The 19,384-nt window shown below is 39.0% G+C and overlaps 1 non-coding gene across 1 annotated transcript; it reads right to left on the bottom strand.

The window, feature by feature from the left end:
* Positions 1 to 18,516: 18,516 nt before the first annotated feature.
* On the bottom strand, positions 18,517 to 18,622 carry LOC145077534 (small nucleolar RNA R71). The gene has a single exon (XR_013693276.1). It is a non-coding gene; the product is annotated as a small nucleolar RNA R71 (small nucleolar RNA).
* Between the last annotated feature and the right edge of the window lie 762 nt (positions 18,623 to 19,384).

Here is a 19,384-nt window from a genome sequence, read left to right as displayed (position 1 = left end):
GGCCCTCGCTGTTGAGCACAAGTGCGGCTCACTCTGAGCTCTCTCTCCCTAAACCAATAACTCTCCCCCACTTGGGGTTGGAATCCGAACTAATTGTTGCTTACAATTGATCACTGCCCCATTGGGGCTCAGCCAATCTGTACCCACAATAACCTTGTTCCCATGCAAAGGAATGGAAACCAAATCCATCGGATACTGCTCACTTAACATCTGAAAAATAAAATCATGATGAACCCTCACTACCCGGACATATCGATCATCTCTCGACATCTAAAGGATAATCCAGTTCCCCTGGAGCTCCAGCAAACTTGCTAATAAGTGCAAGCGATACAATGGATCAGGTAGCCCCCAAATAAAACAATACCAAAGTAGAAATACCGTTCAAGAGGAACGATCCTAAAATAAAACATATGAACATAAGAAAACAATTCAATATAAATAAAGAGATAAGGAGAAGATACATACCCATCACCACATTAAGTGTCGTGCAAGCCTCCTTGACCGTCAACTGGAAATCCCTGCTCTTCACCACAAGTGCATCCGCCTTAATCTAGCGACCGTCAATGATCTGAAGAGTCACATGGGTGGGTGCTGAAACCGGCCCTATAGTAGCCAAACTCGGACATTAGCCTTCTTGTGGCCCCTCTGATTGCAATGAAAGCAAATCGGATCAGATTCTGGGTTGGTGGTGGTAGCAGTACAATCCCTGCTATAATGACCTGCCCGGCCACACTTGAAGCAGCCCAAACCACCCACCTTGTACGGTCCCTTGTGCACCTTTCCGCACTTCCCACGGTGGCTCCGGACCTACTGGCCTCTCGATCTCGAATCCTGAACCTTGGACCTCTTTCCCAATCCCCCTGAAACCTAAGCGTGACCCGGTTTCCTCTTCCTTTCCATCTCGATATCAATCTTTCTCTATCTATCTATCTATCTCTCTCTCTATCATATCCTCCATTGTCTTACAACTAGATCGGCTCACAAATTGCCGAATATCGCTCCTTAACATGTCGTGATAGATCGCCTTCTTCATCTCCTCGTGCCCCACATACTGCGGAAACAAAAGCGCCCTGTCCCGAAACATCACGGTGATCTCTACCACTGTCCCAGTAGTCTGGCTGAGATACTGAAACTCTTGCGCTAACTGCTACACCTTAATCACTGGTGCAAAGTCATCCTTGAACCTGGTCACAAAATCTTCTGATAACATGGAATCAACAGTCTCATCATCAACGGAGCACCCAACCTCCTTCCACTAGTCTCATGCCCTGTCCTTAGGAAGATAGGAAGCAAGTTTGACCTTTTCCCCCTTGGGGTAAATGCTAGTGCGGAAAGCGTTAGCAATATCTGCTAACTACCACCTGCTCACTATCTGGTCCTTCTCCCCACAGTAGTCCAGAGCCCTACACGCCCGAAACTCCATGAAGGTCAAAGAACGCGCTCCTACCAAGGCCACCATCTTAGAACGAAAGGAGCTCAAACTCTCATCTAAAATCTCCAGAATGCCCTCCTTGACCGTACCAAAGATCACTGGAGTCTGCTCAAGAATGAAACGCAAAATCTCAGATGAATTAATCTCCTTCGTCTGATTATTCAACTTCTAAGCTCCAGAAGTTGTGCAACACTTGGACCCATGTATTTTTCTCTTTTAACCCCTAAAGCAAAAATTGATTTTCGGAAGGAGTCCCCACATACGCTAGGCGTACGTTTATGTATTCTTAGTGTACTTCGGTATATGGAAGCGGGAACCTGAGCCACACAAGCGGGGCATATGTAGCTAATTCTAAAACCCTAATTTTATGGAATGAGCCCTATATAAGCTCACTTATGACTCTTGGACCCTCACCCTTATCAGCCTTCACTGCTTATTTTCATCCCTAAAACCCTAGTTTTCAATTGAGAGTGATCTTTGAGCTTGAAAGTAACTTTGGTGGCCTTTTTTGGTGTGTTTGAAAGAAGAAGAATTTGGTGTGCATGCATTGGGCGTGGTTGTGCTTCAAGATCCTGAATCTACATCATCTTAGGAAGCTTTTGGAGGTAAAAAGCTCATACCTTGTTGTTTCTTTTTATAGTGAGAGTTAGGGTTTTCTTATGAGTTCTTTTGGGTCCATGGATTCTCTTTTGTGACTTTGGGAAACTCCTAAAGCTTGTAATACTAGATCTTAGTCCCTTTGGTGTGTTAGAGGCATAAAAATGCTATCTTGATAGTTGTTATGACACCATGCCTAGATATAGGTCCTTAAAGCGAGTCTTGGTGGAAAAAATTGGATGTTCGGCTCCCATAAGACATGCAAAGGTATAAAGTTGCCAACTTTATGCCCTAGGAACCCTTAAATGATCGAGATCTGGAAGTTGACGAAGTGACTGTATGGATTAAGCACTTAATGGTTGAAAGTGCTTAATATCTCAGTACATTGAGCGTACTAAGTTGTATGTCACACATACTAGTTGGGATTGACTTATGCCAAGCGTACTAGTATTACGTCGCACGTATGCCCCAGTGGGCCTTGGACAATTGTTGTACTTTTGTGGCTTTTGGGCTTTGACCTGTTTAGGGTAGGTGGGTTTCAGATTTTGGTTGTTGGCCTTAAGTGTTATGAGTTGGTCTTTTGGTCCTTAAGGCCCATTATTGTGTTTTGGCCAGGGTTGATTAAGTCCATTATGGGTAAGGTGAAGGGGGCCCTGACCTTCGGAGTTGGATTGGAATGTAGGCCTATAGTCATGATTATTAACCCATTTCTAATTAGGTTAATTTGTGTATGTTCAGTGTGGGATTTCCTGGATCAGTAGCTAAGCAGTTAGTATTTACCAACAGACCGAGGTGAGTCTCCTCCTTGTATCCATGGGTCGAAGGTACCGATGTCGACCCATTATTCGGTTATTTAGAATGCTAGTTGTTGTGAGATATATATTGAGTTTGCATGATCGGGTTGAAATATACCCCAGGACCGGGCCCAATATGGCATGTTGGGTTAAAATATACCACAGGACTGGGCTTATTATGGCATGTTTGGGTTGAAATATACCCCAGGGCGTGGCCCACTATCGTACGTTCGGGTTGAAATATACCCTAGGGTGAGGCCCCAGGGTGGGGTTCATACTTGCATTTTGGGTCGGAATATACCGCAGGTCTTGGCCCAGGTGTATGTTTGGTATTTGGTACTTTGGGAAAACTCACTAAGATTATGGTTACATATTGTATTGTGGTTTTAGGTACTTTCGCTACTAAGACGAAGGGCCCGACTTGATGGCGCAACATTCACTCCCCACTATTTTCCATACTTATTGATGTTGCCACTCTAATGATTTGATATGATGATTATGTAATGGATTTTGGAATCAAAATTATGATTGTAAATCCTAATTGAAAATGAAAAATTTTCTCTTGGTTTCTAGGCTATTACAAGTTGGTATCAAAGCCTTGGTTTGAGGGATTCGGACACACTCTTGGGTGTGTTAGAACTCAAACTGAGGAAATGATAATATTTTCAAAAGAAAAAGAATTGAATTTTTCTGAAAAAGGTTTTCTTAAGTAAAAAGGGAGAGTGTAATGCGTGCGATTAGCCTATCTTAAGTAAGTGTTTCCCAAATTACCCATGCTTATGTATTATGACTAGTATGATTGGTATGTGAATTGCATGCTAGAGTAGGGCTAAGGATACCTTCAGGAATTATCTGATAGAATTGCCTGATTTGTGTGATGTCTTATAGCCTAGGATAATTGGGTGTCATATATTTCTTGGAATCAATGATTGACTCTGTATTTGCTAAGTGTATGCTTTCAAAGTTATATACGTTTAGGATTGCGTAGCCCTAGAATTATGGATTCTGCCTCATTTCATGTTCCTTGTTTGGTTGTGGACTTAGGGTAGAAACTTTATATGACAGTCTGTGTGATTCAATTTGTGTATAACTTACATGCATAAGGCAACCCACGGTGTTGATTGTGGTTCTGATTTTGTGACGATTGAGAAATTCTAGAAAAGTCTTTGATATGTGTGTTGTGCTGTATGAGTTATGATGAATTGGAGGAATCAGGTCTGACCATGAGGAAGGTACAGGTAGGTGTGGAAGGTAGTATTGGGCCCGTACTACTGGAAGCACATGACTTGTACCTAAGATGAGTGCAGGCCTGGAAATTCCAAGGATACCAGTGAGGAAAAGCCCTTCGAACCTCTTTATCAGTTGTTTTCTATGTTGTATTTTCAGTTTGCGAATGGTGATGGCTACGTGAGGAGGTTCAGACTCAGGATTGGGCTCTGGTTTGGGTTCAGGTTCTGGTGTTAACCGAGTGATGAGAGGCTGCACGAGCTTGTTTCATTCGTGGTTACTCGCGACATCCTTGACGCTACCCTGGTGATTTTCGATACTGTCAAGGAAAGGATTATGGAGATCATGGAGGAGCGGCTTAATTGATTTTGAGCCAAGATTGCCACATGACAGATTAGGGCTCGAACTCCCTTGTTCCGAGAGTTCAAGGCGTATGGAGCACCTGAGTTCTTTTGGGCTAAGGACCCCATCGCTAGTCGTCATTAGATCGTCAAAATAGAGAATGCTCCACACATGAGCTTTTTCCCCGAGGAGGCAAAGGTAGGATTCATGTCCTGCTTGCTGAGGGACAGAGCGCGGGACTGGTAGGAAGAGGTTACCCGAGCGGTTGGTACGACGGTTGTTATAGTGATGACTTGGGAGGATTTTGTGTGGAGGTTTTATCAGGAATTTACACCAGCCATTGAGGTATAGCAGCTAGTGATGGAATTCCAGGACCTTTACCAGACTACAGAGACTGTGGCAGAGATCTTTGCCAACTTCAGAGTGAGGGCATTGCTAGTCCCGCAGAACGCTGCATATGAGGAGACGAGGAAGAATAGATATCATGCTATGTTGAGGGATGATATCATGAAGCTCATGAGATTTTCAGGGTGCAAGACCCTATATGTTATGATTGAGAAGGCCCGTGAGCTGTAAATTGAGTTGTAGCTCCAGATGAGCGGAAGTCGGAGCAGGTGTAGACAACAGTGGGTCAGGAGAAGAAGCCCAAGACCTCTGATGTTCATAGCAGAGGCCAGCACGGTCGGGGCCGATGTGCCAAGTGTAGCAAGCCGCGTAGTGGAGCCTATCGAACTACAAGCTCCAGATGTTTCGAATGTGGCCCGGCAGGTCACGTGATCAGGGAATGCCCCAACAAGGCTCCGATTTGTTTTCACTGCAACCAGACTGCCCATAAAAATGTTGACGGCCTGATATTGTCTGGGGGAGTTGTGGGGTGCCTGCGCTAGCCACCTTGAGGAATACAGATGGCCGCCAAGGCAAGGCGGAGGCTCCTGCAGTGAAGATCAGGGTGTTTCAGTTGACCACCAATAAGGCCCGTGCAACGCCGGATGTACTTACCGGTATGTGACTTAACTCTATCTTTTATTTCTTTCTTGTTATATTCATGTTTATTATAGTAGATATGGGTATATCTACTTAATCAAGCATAAATCAGAAACTTTTGAAAAGTTCAAGAGTTTAAGCACGAGGTAGAGAATCAATTGAGCAAGAAGATAAAGATGCCCCGATCTGATATAATCATCAGTTAATGGTACGTAGTAGTGATTAGCATCCCTTATGGAGGATTATGTAGATATACACATATCTACTATAATCATCAATAAATGTCACTTAGTAGCAATTAGCATCCCTTTTGGCGGATCTAAAAGGACTACATACATTAATATGGATGAGTGCTAACAAATCTTCACCTCTTTCACAAGTACCAATGAAAGGTAATTTAGTCATCTTGCCCAAAACACAAGACTCACATTCATCGTCTGATTTGAGGTCAAATGATTCCAACACTCCATCCTTTTGTCTAAACCACTTGGGTTGGGAATAAGAATTTCTCTTTTTACCCTTTCCTTGTTGGATAGCCATGACTGGGGTAGTAGCAACATTGTTGGAATGAGACTTCTTCAATCCTACGACAGCTGTTTGCAACAGATTGTGACTCGCTATCAACCTTTTGAGAGGATAGACAAGAAAGTGAATTTGTGAGAAGTTGGAGGAGGTGGAGAAAGATCACCATTTCCAGACATCTAAACCAAGAGACACGATTTAGTTAGTTGCAATTGATTCATTTCCTTAATATTTTATCCAAAATTAATATTCAAGGCTATGATCCATGTCAACACGTTGTCGCGGGAGTATTAAGCAAATAATATTTCAGTGTTGGTTGCACTAATAATATTGCACAGGGAAGCAAGTTCGAATCCTCATGGACAGAGCCTAATGGTCAGTGTCGTTTTTCATCACGTACATTCTAGTTAATAAAACATAAATATAAAAGGATTTTTTTATTTAAACTAAAAACTAAAAATTGCAGTGAAAATAAACTAAACAAAACTCAATAGTACAAACAAATTCAGTCCTGTTGCGACATTCCTAATCATGCAATCAACGCATATCTGGTTATTCGGAATGTGTTCTATCTAAGTTGGTACTGAGAAAAACTAAAAAGCTCTAGTATAATATCTTTTACCTATTTAAATTAACCCAAAAAAACTCTTCTGTTAACCCTAACTTTTTACTGTCTAATTAAAATAAGTTTTTAATTAAGATCAGTAGAGTTGCATTAAGATTTATGTAAAATTCATAGTAATACCCAATACTTCTCATAGCTCGGAAGCGTAAAGATATGAAATTTCAGTTTATATTAGAGTTAAATCCCTAAAACGGAACCAATCTGATACTCTTTAATTATTACTAGTTGACAAGAACAATTTCTGATTCTATTAACTGATTAACTAGAATGATAAAACCCTACCTAGGTGATCAGACAAACAGGAATTAAAAATCAAACATTCATTAAGTTCAAAACTGAAACAATCTAGATAGAAGCACATAAAGAAAATCTGATCTGATAACTAATCACATGAAAAGTACTAGTCAAATGTAGAACTAAAAACTAGGGTTTTAGCAAGACAAGGCTAAAATGAATCTAACTAATAAAAAGAAACATTAATGTATTAATCTTCTAAACTAAGTGTATGAGATGATTCACGATCTTCAGATCTTCAAAAAGTGCTGAAAAGTTTTAGAAATCGCCTTCAGAAGTGCTTTTCATCGCCTGGAACTGTCTCCCTTCTAAATCTGATTATGAGGGCCATATTTATATGCAAGACAAAGCTTCCATAGAAAGATATTAGAAAATGTGATCGTAGAATCACGATATGAAATCGTAGATTTAGAGATTTTTTTTCCCAGAATTGCCCTTAAATGAATTACGATGCTATTTATAAAGTTTCAGGAGTTGCATCACAAAAATGTGATCACATATATGAAAATACACTCGCAAATTTGAGATTTTTCTTTAGATGACTTCTAGATGACTTTTTTCGACATTGCAAAAGTACGGCTCATTTATGCGATCATAGAAGTCAAAAATATGGTCGCACGTTTGGGTTTTTGGCATGTTTTGGTCATGACTCTTTAGTTTACTTAAACATGAAAGTTGTTCGAAAATTTGTCTATTTTTCTTAACATTTGAAATCTTGTTAATCTTATTTACGAGTCATGAGATATTGTCGAAATACTAATAGGGGGTCAAAGCGGCTAACAACATCCTTTAGGCTTTAGAATGTAGCAATCTATCTTCGTAAAATCAATTCGATTGAATGTTTCTTGGCCATAATAGCTTCTAAAATTCCTCAAAATCCTTCTTCATAAGTTCTAAGCTCCATTTAACTCTAATGCTCCATCGATCAAACGCATCTAAAGTTGCTCCCAAAATACTGATCCGCTTGAATTATCTGAAAATGATATAAAAATGCTAGCAGTACGAGAATTCTGATAAAAGATATGAGCTGGACATTATTTAAACTAATTCCATGCAAATGTAAAAAATATGACACTAAATATTAATAAAAACTACCCTAAAAGATACATAAATGGCATCTATCAAATCTCCCCAAGCTTGAACCTTACTTGCCCTCAAGTAATAAAAAGATCAAACATTATAAACAAATGGAAATATGTAGATGACCTAAAAAGAATTTATAATAAAACTAAAATAAAAAAAAACTTAAAATCTTGAACTAAAAGTACTTCACTCTTTTCCTTCACATGATCAGGTTTCACACCGATGAAAGCTCCAATGAAATAACTACCTAGACAACAGTCCCAATACCTTTATTGCAGATTCATAAATCATATAATAAGTCAAACCAAGTTTGAGTAAATAATTCTTACGCCGAATTAAATTTGTGAAAACAGTGTATTTTTAAAAATAATTTCACAAAAATTCGTTTATAAAAACTTAGCTTTACCTACCCTTCTTTTATCCCGAACTCGTCCAATAAACATGGTAAGCTCCATTCTGGATAGAAAATCCAAGCTTAAACCTATGATTCCACTATCAGAGGATCTATCTCATTATACCACACATCTTCTTTGTCTTGATCAACTCTTCTGATTTAACTTTGATTGTTTCTAGATTTTGACTTGAACTTGACTTGGATTTGACTTTGAATTTCAGATTTCTTCAAGTTGCTTAATGTACCATTTCTAACATATATATTGACGGGGCGCGGATTTCACCTTGAGGCCCACCATATCTTCAATCCTTAAAAAATGATAATAAATTGTGTGGATATAACAAGAGTTCCATCCTAACCTCAAAAGGCGTAGAAACTATAAGGTTTGGTACTTCAATGAAAGAAAATGGTTATTCAATCTAGGTTCTTTTTAAGGAATTTAAGGAAATTATTTTTAAAACATTGTTCATTTTTTCATCCCACACTTCCATTTTAAAAATTATTCAACACTTATGTTGGTTCATATTTCGAAAACATTTAAAGCACTTTTTGATATGAAAATATTATTCTAAGAATTGATTGTAATGAGACTATTGTTTTTGGTTCCTATCATACTTCATATTTATAGAGCTATCAAATATAATAATATCTTCATCTCATGTAAAACTTTTAAATTTTAATTTTTTTTTTCAAAATTTTTTATATGTGTGCAGAAATAAAATCTTTTTTGTTTTTTTTTTCTTTATGAATGCAAAAAAATAAAAAGGAAAATATTTTTTTTATAATTTTAATATTTTATATGCAAATGCAATGCAGAAATAAATTAAAAAAAATTAACTAAAAAACTAAAAATTATAAAAAATTTTGACTAAAAAGTGTAAATTTTTACACTAACCCCCTCCCCGAGCTTAAAATGATGCATTATCCTCAAAGCTCCGAGAGGAATGAACAACTCAATAAAGCATATAAAAAACAAAAGAGTGCAACTAGGAAAAAATAAACCTGATAAGATTGCTGAAATCTGATTTTGACGATGATGTGGTGAAAAATCTGAATTTCAACAACTATGTCGATCCTCTGATTTCGGCAAGCTTACTTGGAACTACAACCATCTCTTTATTGAAAGAATAAAAAACTAAAAACTACTCATCGCGTTGCCTCCTGGAAAGCCGCCCATTTTTAAAGTTGTTGGCTCGACTTTGCGCAACCAGATTTGCTAACTGGTATGGTTAGGACTTCTTGAAGCTCAACTCATTTCCTTGTCAGTACAGGCCCCTTCAGATATGGTAAAATTGGCAGATCTGGAACTTGCACGGCAAACTGGAAAGACTTCATATTGTTATCAGATAAGTTTTTCTTCAGATCTTTTATTCTCTTTCTTTTTCTGATCTTTTTATTTCCAGAAATCTTCTCTTTCTTGTTAGATTTTCTTCTTTTCAGATTCGTATTAGAAATCACCTCTTCCACATTTTCTTTTTATTTTTTTCTCTGATTTTTCCTTAGCCGAAATCAACTTCTCCTCTTCTTCCCTAAGCTTATCTTTTCCAGCTCTTTTCATGTGTCAGATAACTTCCTCTCTACAAAATTTTCTTGCATAGAAATAGTAGAAAACTCATACTAGTCCTCAGATAAAGGACTGTTGGTGTTATGGATAGGATTCTCAAAGCATTCAAGATCCTCAAACATTATCAGATATTCAAGATCCTCAACTATCTCAGGATCCCGGCTGTTACCATTATTATTATTTACTAACATTTATAACGGTCATATTTCGTTCTTAATTAACACATGTGTAGAAATAGTCAAGAGAAGACATATTCTCAATAGAGAGTCATCTCAACTATGCTAAAGACCCGAAATACCAAGTCCAACAATGTTCACAATGCTGGTCATAGAGGATCCCGGGAATATCAGACATCTTGTTAGCTAGTTTAGACTTTAAATTGACATATGTATCTCGCACACGACACACTAGTTACTCTTCGCTTACACTACAAGCTTGTTCTTTCTGAAACACTCTCTGTAATCATCATTTTATATTAACAAAATCACTGAGGCAGGTGATCATTATCACCTCCCAAGGTTTTGTGTCGGAGGTCCTAGCAAGGATCAAGGGCTTTCCTTGTAAATGACCGTGTCATTCTCTTTACCTTTCTCTATTGCACATCACAACATCTCATTCAATTTGGTATTTTTGACCAAAACAGTTGTTACCTAGATAATTAACATAAATATTATTAAAAGTAAAATCAACATCATTTATCTTAAAGTTAACCACTTCCTCGTCAAACTCCATTGAAATTGTGCCATTATAAACATATATTTTTGTTTTTGCAGTTTTCATGAATGGCATACCTAAAATAATAGACTTTGTATGTGATATGTCCAAATTACTCATGTCCAAATGTAACATCACAAAAATTCAAGATAAAAAAATTGTTTTAATTCATTCCAAAGCATTCAATAGTCATATCAAATCAACCCAAAGTATATAATAGAGAAAAAAAAATGTCAGAGTACAAAAAATCAAAATCACATAATGTAGAAAACATGGGTAGATGCAGTGCGATCATGTCGGGCCCTTCCCTTTCAAGCTGGGAGTACGTGAAACCATAACAAAAACTGTAAGCACAAAGCTTCGTGAGTTTCCTCAAAATACCCCATACCATACATACATAACAATCAAAATATAATTGGGTCTATATTCGCCACCTTCGGTCTCTTTCAACTGGTACTGGGTATATTTCACCCCCTTCGTTCTCTTTCAACATGTATTGGGTCTATTTCAACCTATTTGGTCTCTTTCAACTGGTATTGGGTATACTTCACTCCATCCAGTCTCTTTCAACCGGTACTTGGTATATTTCACCCCTTCAGTCTCTTTCAACTGGTATCGGGTGTATTTTACACCCCACAGCTAGCATACAATCATATCAGCAAGAGTCACAAAGACAACAAGCATAAACAGGCATAACATGAAATTGTCATGAAGACAACTGTCATCCTACAAAGATAATCCAATGGGCCGACATTGGTACCTTCGACCCACAAGTACAGTGAAGGAATTCACCACCTTCGGTCTCTTTCAACTGGTACTAGGTATATTTCACCCCTTTTGGTCTCTTTCAACATATATTGGGTCTATTCACCCCATTTGGTCTCTTTCAATTGCTATTGGGTATATTTCACTCCCTTCGGTCTCTTTCAACTGGTACTTGGTATATTTCACCCCCTTCAGTCTCTTTCAACTGGTATCAGATCTATTTTACAGAGACAACAAGCATATATAGGCATAACATGAAATTGTCATGAAGGAAACTGTCATCCTACAAACGTAATCCAGTGGGACAGCATTGATACCTTCGACCCACAAGTGCAGTGAAGGATCTCACCTCTTAGTCTGAAAGATCGATGAACACGACATTGCTCTAAATATCAGCTCTACCGGTCACCTATTCATTGGAACATGACCAAACTTAACTTATAATCAAAATACCCAAAACACCCCTAAGTCAACTTGGTCAAAAACAGGTCAAAGTCGAAAAGTTAAAAAGTCAACCGAGTCTACTCAGCTGAGTACGCCCAACATACTCAGCTTGGACGCTTAGCGTACTCAAGCCTTGACCAGAAACTAGGTATTGAACTTGTACACTGTAACATCCCAAATACCGTAAAACTTTAAAACTTTTAAAAACAACCATAAACAATCATTTTTTACAAAAGAACCATTGATTCAAAAGTATTATTCAAAATCAGAGTTTTCTCAAGACCCAATAACACAAAAACAGGAAGATGTACACAATCACACCTTTACTTTTCCACGACCATTAGAAGTATCTGAAACAATAAACTGAAACTGTAAGCCAAAGCTTAGTGAGTTCCCCCAAAGTACCATTACACAACATATAAAATACATAGATTAGCATATTGGGTCCACAATCTCCAGGTTGGATTACCCTGGCCCACAACCTCCCAGTTGGATTGTCTTGCATACCACATACTGGGTCCACAACCTCCCAGTTGGATTACACTGGCACACAACCTCCCAGTTGGAATGCCCGGTCTGTTGGCTGACACCACAAAGCAATAGTCTCAACCCACATAACATGTCGACATATAATAAACAACAAGTATACCCATCAAACAAATAACCATACTGCCAATTATCACAGGTGGTCCTATAGGCCTACCAATCTAACACTGATTTGTAGTTATCATATAATTATACAGGTCTACCGCATGCCCAACATATCAACAACAATATGGAACAGGTTTTCAACCAATGGGCCAGCCTTGGTGCCTTCGACCCGTAAGTACAATGAGGAAAACTCATCTCTCAGTCTGAAAAGATCTCTGGCAGAACACAGCTCCGAATGACAGCTCGAATGGTCACCTAAACACCAAATAATAACTAATATCAAATGCCACTCAAATTACCTAAAATACCATTGGGTCAAAATTAGCCAAACTCAACAAACCAACTAAGTTAACCTAGCCGATTCAACCCAATACGTGGGGAGTACGCAGATATATGCAGGGCATACTCCGTTTGACCGAGGAGTCAGGGGGAAGACCACATACACACAGCGTACCATTTGGTATGCCCAACGTATGCACCTGGTCAGCAAACCAGATCCTTAAGTGCTTAATGCATGAAGACTTTTCGTCCAAAACCAGATCCAAGTTCCAAATGTTGTCCTTAACCATAAAGTTTCCAACTTTATGGTCTAGCATGGCCATTAAGTGCTTAACACTAAAAACCCCGACATCTTAAGCCATTAAGACAAACAAACTCATGCAAGGGGAATAAATAAGAGCCAAGATCATATTTTTATCACTCCAACTACCCTAAAATGTCTACAAGGAGGACTCATTGGTTCTAGCGTAGCTCATACCCTAAACAACCAAGATTATGGGGCTAATAAGCATAAACTTAGGACATAAGCAAGATCTAGTGATAGGATCATCAATTTTAGAATCTTATACCTCAAAATGAAGCTTGGAGGTGAGGTATTCCTTTATCTATAAGGTCTTGATCTTCTAAGTTGGTGCTTCTATCTTCACCTTGCTTCAAAGGTACCACAAACACACACTTTCATGCTCAAAGGAACACACACTAGAGATTTGGGTGGTAATGGATGAAATTAGGGCTAGAAGCTTGTCAGGGGGTGAGCATTTGAGATTTACTGATGTTGATATAGGGTCCAAACCCTAAAAATTAAGGTTTAAAATTGTCGCGTGTATGCCCCGCGTACACTACGTACGCCCAGCGTACATAAACTCGGTCCAGAATTACAAAGAGGCTACTATGGGCCATTTTGCAAGCTTTATCATGAAAAAGTGCTAAAATGCAATAACTCTTCATACTTAGGGTTAATTTTGAAAATACCTCATCATCGGAATGTTACAATTCTCCCCCACTTGAACTAGACTTCGTCCTCGAAGTCTGTTTCAGCGAACAACTTCGAAAAATGATCTCGCATCTCTGACTCGGGTTCTCATGTCCATTCGGACCCTTCTGATGCTCCCACTAAACTTTGACTAACAATACCACCTTGTTCTGCAAGTTCTTCGTCTTTTGGTCCAAGATTGCCATTGCTCTCTCCACAAAATTCAAGTGATCATCAACCTGAATATCCCCAAAGGGAACAACTGTTGAATCATCAGTCGTCCACTTCTGAAGATGCAAAACATGGAAAGTATTGTGGATATGGCTAAGCTCCTCAGGTAAATCCAATCTATATGCTACCTTGCCAACCTGGCTACTACTCGAAACGGCCCAATATATTGTGGCCCCAACTTGCCCTTCTTCCGAAAGCGTATAACACCCTTCCATGGTGATACCTTGAGTAATACCATGTCGCCAATTTGGAACTCCAACTCAGATCAATGCTTGTTGGCATAACTCTTATGCCGACTCTGAGCTGTCTGAAGTGTCTTACTAATATGCTGGATGAGATCTATCTTCTGAAGAACTACCTTAAGTGTTTGAATGGTCCGTTCACTCTAACCGTCCGTCTGCGAAAGATAAGTATTGTTGAGATGCAACCTTATACCCAGTTCCTCGTGGAACGTCTGCCAGAAATAAGATGTGAACCTAACATATCGATCAGATACAATGATACATGAATACCATGCCGAGCAACGGTCTTTCACACATACAAGTCGGCTAATTTCTTAGCTGAAGAGATCTCATGAATAGCTAAGAAAGCAGCACTCTTGGTCAACCGATCTACTATCACCCAAATCGCATCGTGCCCTTAGCTGCCTGAGGTAGCTTGATGAAGAAATCCATAGTAATATGTTTGCATTTCCACATGGGAACCTACGGTGGCTGCAACTTTCCATGCAGTCTCTGGTGTTCGGCCTTGACCATTCGACATGTCAAGTACCTCTCAACATACCATGCTATCTCCCTCTTCGTGTATGGCCATCAGTAGCTAAGCCTCAAATCTCGGTACATCTTGGTGGCTCCAGGGTGTATCGAAAACCTGGACTTGTGTGCCTCCTCCAATACAATATGTCTAATCCCACAAAAATCTAGCACCCAAACCCATCCATATCGGGTTAATAATCCGCGATTGTTAGTAGTAAACCTGTTAACCTCACCCATGAGTCTTTCATTCTTGTAATTTTCCTTCTTAACTCTCTCGTCCTGAGCCTCCTTGATCAAATCCAACAATACCGAATCAATTAAAATCCTCATACACATGCCTCAATCGTAGAACTAGCCGCCTTGCGTCTCAGAGCATCAATCACCACATTGGATTTCTGGGATGATACAAAATATCACAGTCATTATCCTTGACCATGTCAAGCCACATACATTGTCTCATATTCAGATTCGGCTGATCCATGAGATATCACAAACTCTTGTGATTCGTTTATATAGCACACCGAACCCATAAAAGTAATGTCGTGAAATCTTGAGAGCAAACACTGCTGCCACAACTCCAAACCATGAGTCGGATAGCAGACCTCATTCGGCTTCATCTGCCTAGAAGCATGTGCAATAACTCTCCCATGCTTCATAAGCACTGTGCCTAAAGCTATGAGGGATGCATGACAAATCACCACAAAATCCTAAACACTCTCGGGGAGGGTCAACATGAAGGCCTCACACAACTTTTGTCTTAGACTCTTGAATGGCACTTGCTGCTCATAGCCCCAATGGAAATCCACGCCCTTCCTCGTCAGACGAGTGAGGGGTACTACAATGTTGGAGAAATCTTAAATAAATCTCCGATAATATCTCGCTAAACCTAAGAAACTCCTGATCTCCAAGGGAGACTTTGGAACCCCCCACTGCATCACGCCCTCAATCTTGGCCGGGTCAACCAAAATCCTATTTTTGTTGATGATATGTCCCAAGAACTGAACCTCTCATAACCAAAACTCACACTTCGAGAACTTAGCATACATCCGTTCTCGCCTCAAAACTCCTAGAAGCCCTCGAAGATTCTCTTCATGCTGCTCCCTAGACTTGGAATATACCAAAATATCATCGATGAACACAATGACTGATCGATCAAGCATCGGCCGGCACACCTGATTCATCAAATCCATAAATACTGCAGGCATATTAGTGAGCCCAAAAGGCATCGTCACGAACTCATAATGACCATAACAATTTCGAAATGCGGTCTTCTCCACGTCCTCCTCTCTAACCTTCATCTGATGCTACCCTGACCTCACGTTGATCTTAGAGAACCAAAATGCGCCTTGAAGCTGATCGAAGTGGTCATCAATCTGTGGAAGGGGATAACAGTTATTCGCCGTCAACTTGTTCAACTCTAGGTAATTAATGCACATCCGGTGTAAACCATCCTTCTTCTTGACGAATAAAATTGGTGCTCCCAATGGCGAACTGCTCGGTCTGATGAACTGCTTGCACATCTTATATGTGCATATTTATACACATGTTTATACAACATATCTTGATATTATAATTAATTTTATGCCCTTACTAGAACAAAAGGTACTTAATTTGCTATGAATCATTTTGTAGGTATTAAAAGACTTGTTTGGAGCAAAAAGGAAGCTGGAAGCTGGATTAAGGAAGCTTGGAGTTCAAAGTTTGGACTACATCTCTAAAATAAAGGAAAATATGCCAAACATGTCGTTGTAATATCTGCCACGACGTAGTGTCTTGAAGATTCCCGATTAGATTCGATGACGTGTAGAATACGGGATAAACACAATCACCACGACGTGGTGCCCTACTTTCGGGAGAAGTATAAATATCTCACATAAACCTCCGAATGGGGACTTATGGATCTGGAGAATTCATAGTTTTTTAAGGCAAAGGCACTGGAATTAAGCATTGGAAGCAAGGAATTAAATCACAATCATTAGACGAAGGAGATCCAAGGCAACTAAACTCTAATTTTCGATTTTTCATTAGGTATAACGATGTCTTTACTTCTGAATCTCGATTTTATGATTTTGTTTGCTGAAATCATGAGCTAAACACTCATGACTTTCGTTTGGCTAGGATGACTTGTCTAAACATGGTTGATTTCTTAGTTAGGATTTAGTGATTTGGTTATTTGTTGACTTTTGCTTATTAAAGAACCTCGAGTATTTTTCATAACTGCTTTTAATCTGCTAATTACTGAATTTGATTAGGATAGAATGACTATTTTTCTTAATTGAATTTGAATCTTATGATCTTGTGACTTGCAAAATCATAGGACTAGAGTTTTGATTAAAACCTAGGGTTAAGTAGAAAAGTGGGTAAAAAAGTATAGGAGCCAATATATGACGAAAAATAATATATATAGTATTGAATCAATAAATTTAATTGGTCAATTAATTATAAGTCTAAGCAACTCGAACTGAACACTAGTGAACTTGTAAGTTTGTCCGCTAGATCACCGAATAAATAAGCTAGTTTGCTAAAGGATTACACTGGTGAATACCAATTTGGTCATCTTAGGAATCGGTAGCCAAAGAAACTAAATCCATTGCACTTCTATGAAACAACCATAATAACAACAAATCCGAAGCTGAACGAAAGTCTCTTTCTCGCCTTGGTAATTCATACTTGTTATTTGCTTAGTTTTAGTTCTACTTTTATTAAGTGAATTTAGAGTTAGTTTAGTAAATCAAGTATCTAGTCTTGCAAAACTAGGAAAAAAAAACCTTCTATTTAAATTTAGTTATTAATTAGTCAATAGTAAAATAAAGCAATATAAACATCGTTCCTTGTGTTCGACACTCATTCTTACCATTACTATACTATTGCATGATTAGGTACACTGGCTAGTGTGTTTAATAGTCTAGTTAAGTAAATTATTTTTATAAAATTAACTTAAATAAAATATAAGCATATTAAATCACACATCAAGTTTTTGGCGCCGCTGTCGGGAACTGCTCGGTTTTAATTTCTTTATATTGCTATTGTTAGGGCTATTTTATGTCAGAGTTTAGTTTTAATTTTAAGTATTTTCGTAATTTAGGTTGACCACGACGTTCTTATCTATACCACGTCGTGGTAAAGCTACTGTAAGAAATTTATTTTTCGTTTTTTACTTTCACGTGTTTTGTTTGTTTATTTGCAGACCGTTTATAACCCATGGATCAAATTCATCTTTGATTCCACCACTCGAAGACCCGGAATCCGTTCTTCGAAAGAACAAGGACAAGGCCGATAAAGATACTCCGAAGAAGTCCCCTTTAAAGAGTCTGAAATCGGTTGTTGGTAAAAAAAAAAGGGAAAGAAAACGGGGGGGGGGGGGGGTCAAGAAACACAAAAGAAGACACTGAGTACGAGACCGAGAAAGAGGAAAGTTTTACTGATTTTGAAGGAAGTGATCACAAAGAACCTGACAACACCATGGCCAATATTGCGGACCTCTCAATGGAGGCATACAAGATGAGAGTTCGAGACGACACCGGAACGGGCCTCGTGCAACCCACCATTCCCGCCACTGCATCTTTTGAACTCAAAGGGCATATACTTACCGCACTGAAGGAGCTTCCTTTCACCGGAAAGGATCACGAAGATGTTTACAAGCATCTATATGAAGTGAACGACATTGCCGATTACTTTAACATCCCAAATGTGTTAAGAGAAACAGTATTGTTATGAATGTTCCCTGTTACTTTTAAGGGAGCCGCAAAAGATTGGCTGAAGGCATTACCACCAGGCGCGGTAACAACATGGGCACGGATGCGTGAACTATTTTTGGAACAATTTTGCCCACCATCCAAGGTGGCTAAGCTCAAAAGGCCATCGCCAACTTTGAACAACAATTGGGGGAATCATTATATGAAGCTTGGGAACGTTATAAAGGTCTAATAAGGAATTGCCCCCAAAATGACCTCAATGTGCAGTAAGAGGTCTCGATCTTTTATGATGGGGTGAACGTCACCACCCACCAACTTCTTGACTCTTAAGGTCCTCTTACTAAGAAAAATCCGACGGAGATTAAGCAACTTATCGAAGAATTCTCTAAACATTATAGAGAATACCATAATCCATGGAATGATGTGACACGGGGTTCAACAAATGCTGCTTCGGAGGATATGTCAGTGGTAATGGCAATGTTGCAAAGCATGGATAGAAGAATGACTAAAATGGACCAAACATCCATGCTATTCGGTTTGGATGTGAAAACTGCAACGGGCCGCATTTAACCAAGGAATGTGACCTAGATGAAAATGGAAACCAGAAGGTCCAAGCTTTGTAAATCCCAAAAAATGCTTGTGTATCAATCAGATCCGTTTGATGGTGCGGAATCCCAATCAAACGGATGATGCCAGATCACAAATAGAAGAGAAGGAGAAGAAGAAGAAGATGATGAATCTATGTAAGATATGATTAGAATGAAGATCCGGATACAAAGAATCACACACACAAAACTTCTCTCTAGTTGCTATCTCTAGAACACCTTCAAATACACACACTTAAGCTCCTCTAGTGTTCACCACTCCATTCCTCACACCCTCACCCCTATATATATACACACGGGAAACATGGGCCGTAAACAGGGTTTATGGCCGTAAACCTGTTTACGACCGTAAACACCTCCATGGCCGTAAACACATATAAGATATTACATAAAAACACAATTTCCTAGAAAAGC

This window comes from Lactuca serriola, chromosome 9 (genome assembly GCF_051521515.1).
Source record: "Lactuca serriola cultivar US96UC23 chromosome 9, Lser_US96UC23_V15, whole genome shotgun sequence".
Lineage (NCBI taxonomy): Eukaryota > Viridiplantae > Streptophyta > Magnoliopsida > Asterales > Asteraceae > Lactuca > Lactuca serriola.
Note: the sequence above shows the minus strand (reverse complement) of the source record. Positions and strands in the feature narration are given on the sequence as shown.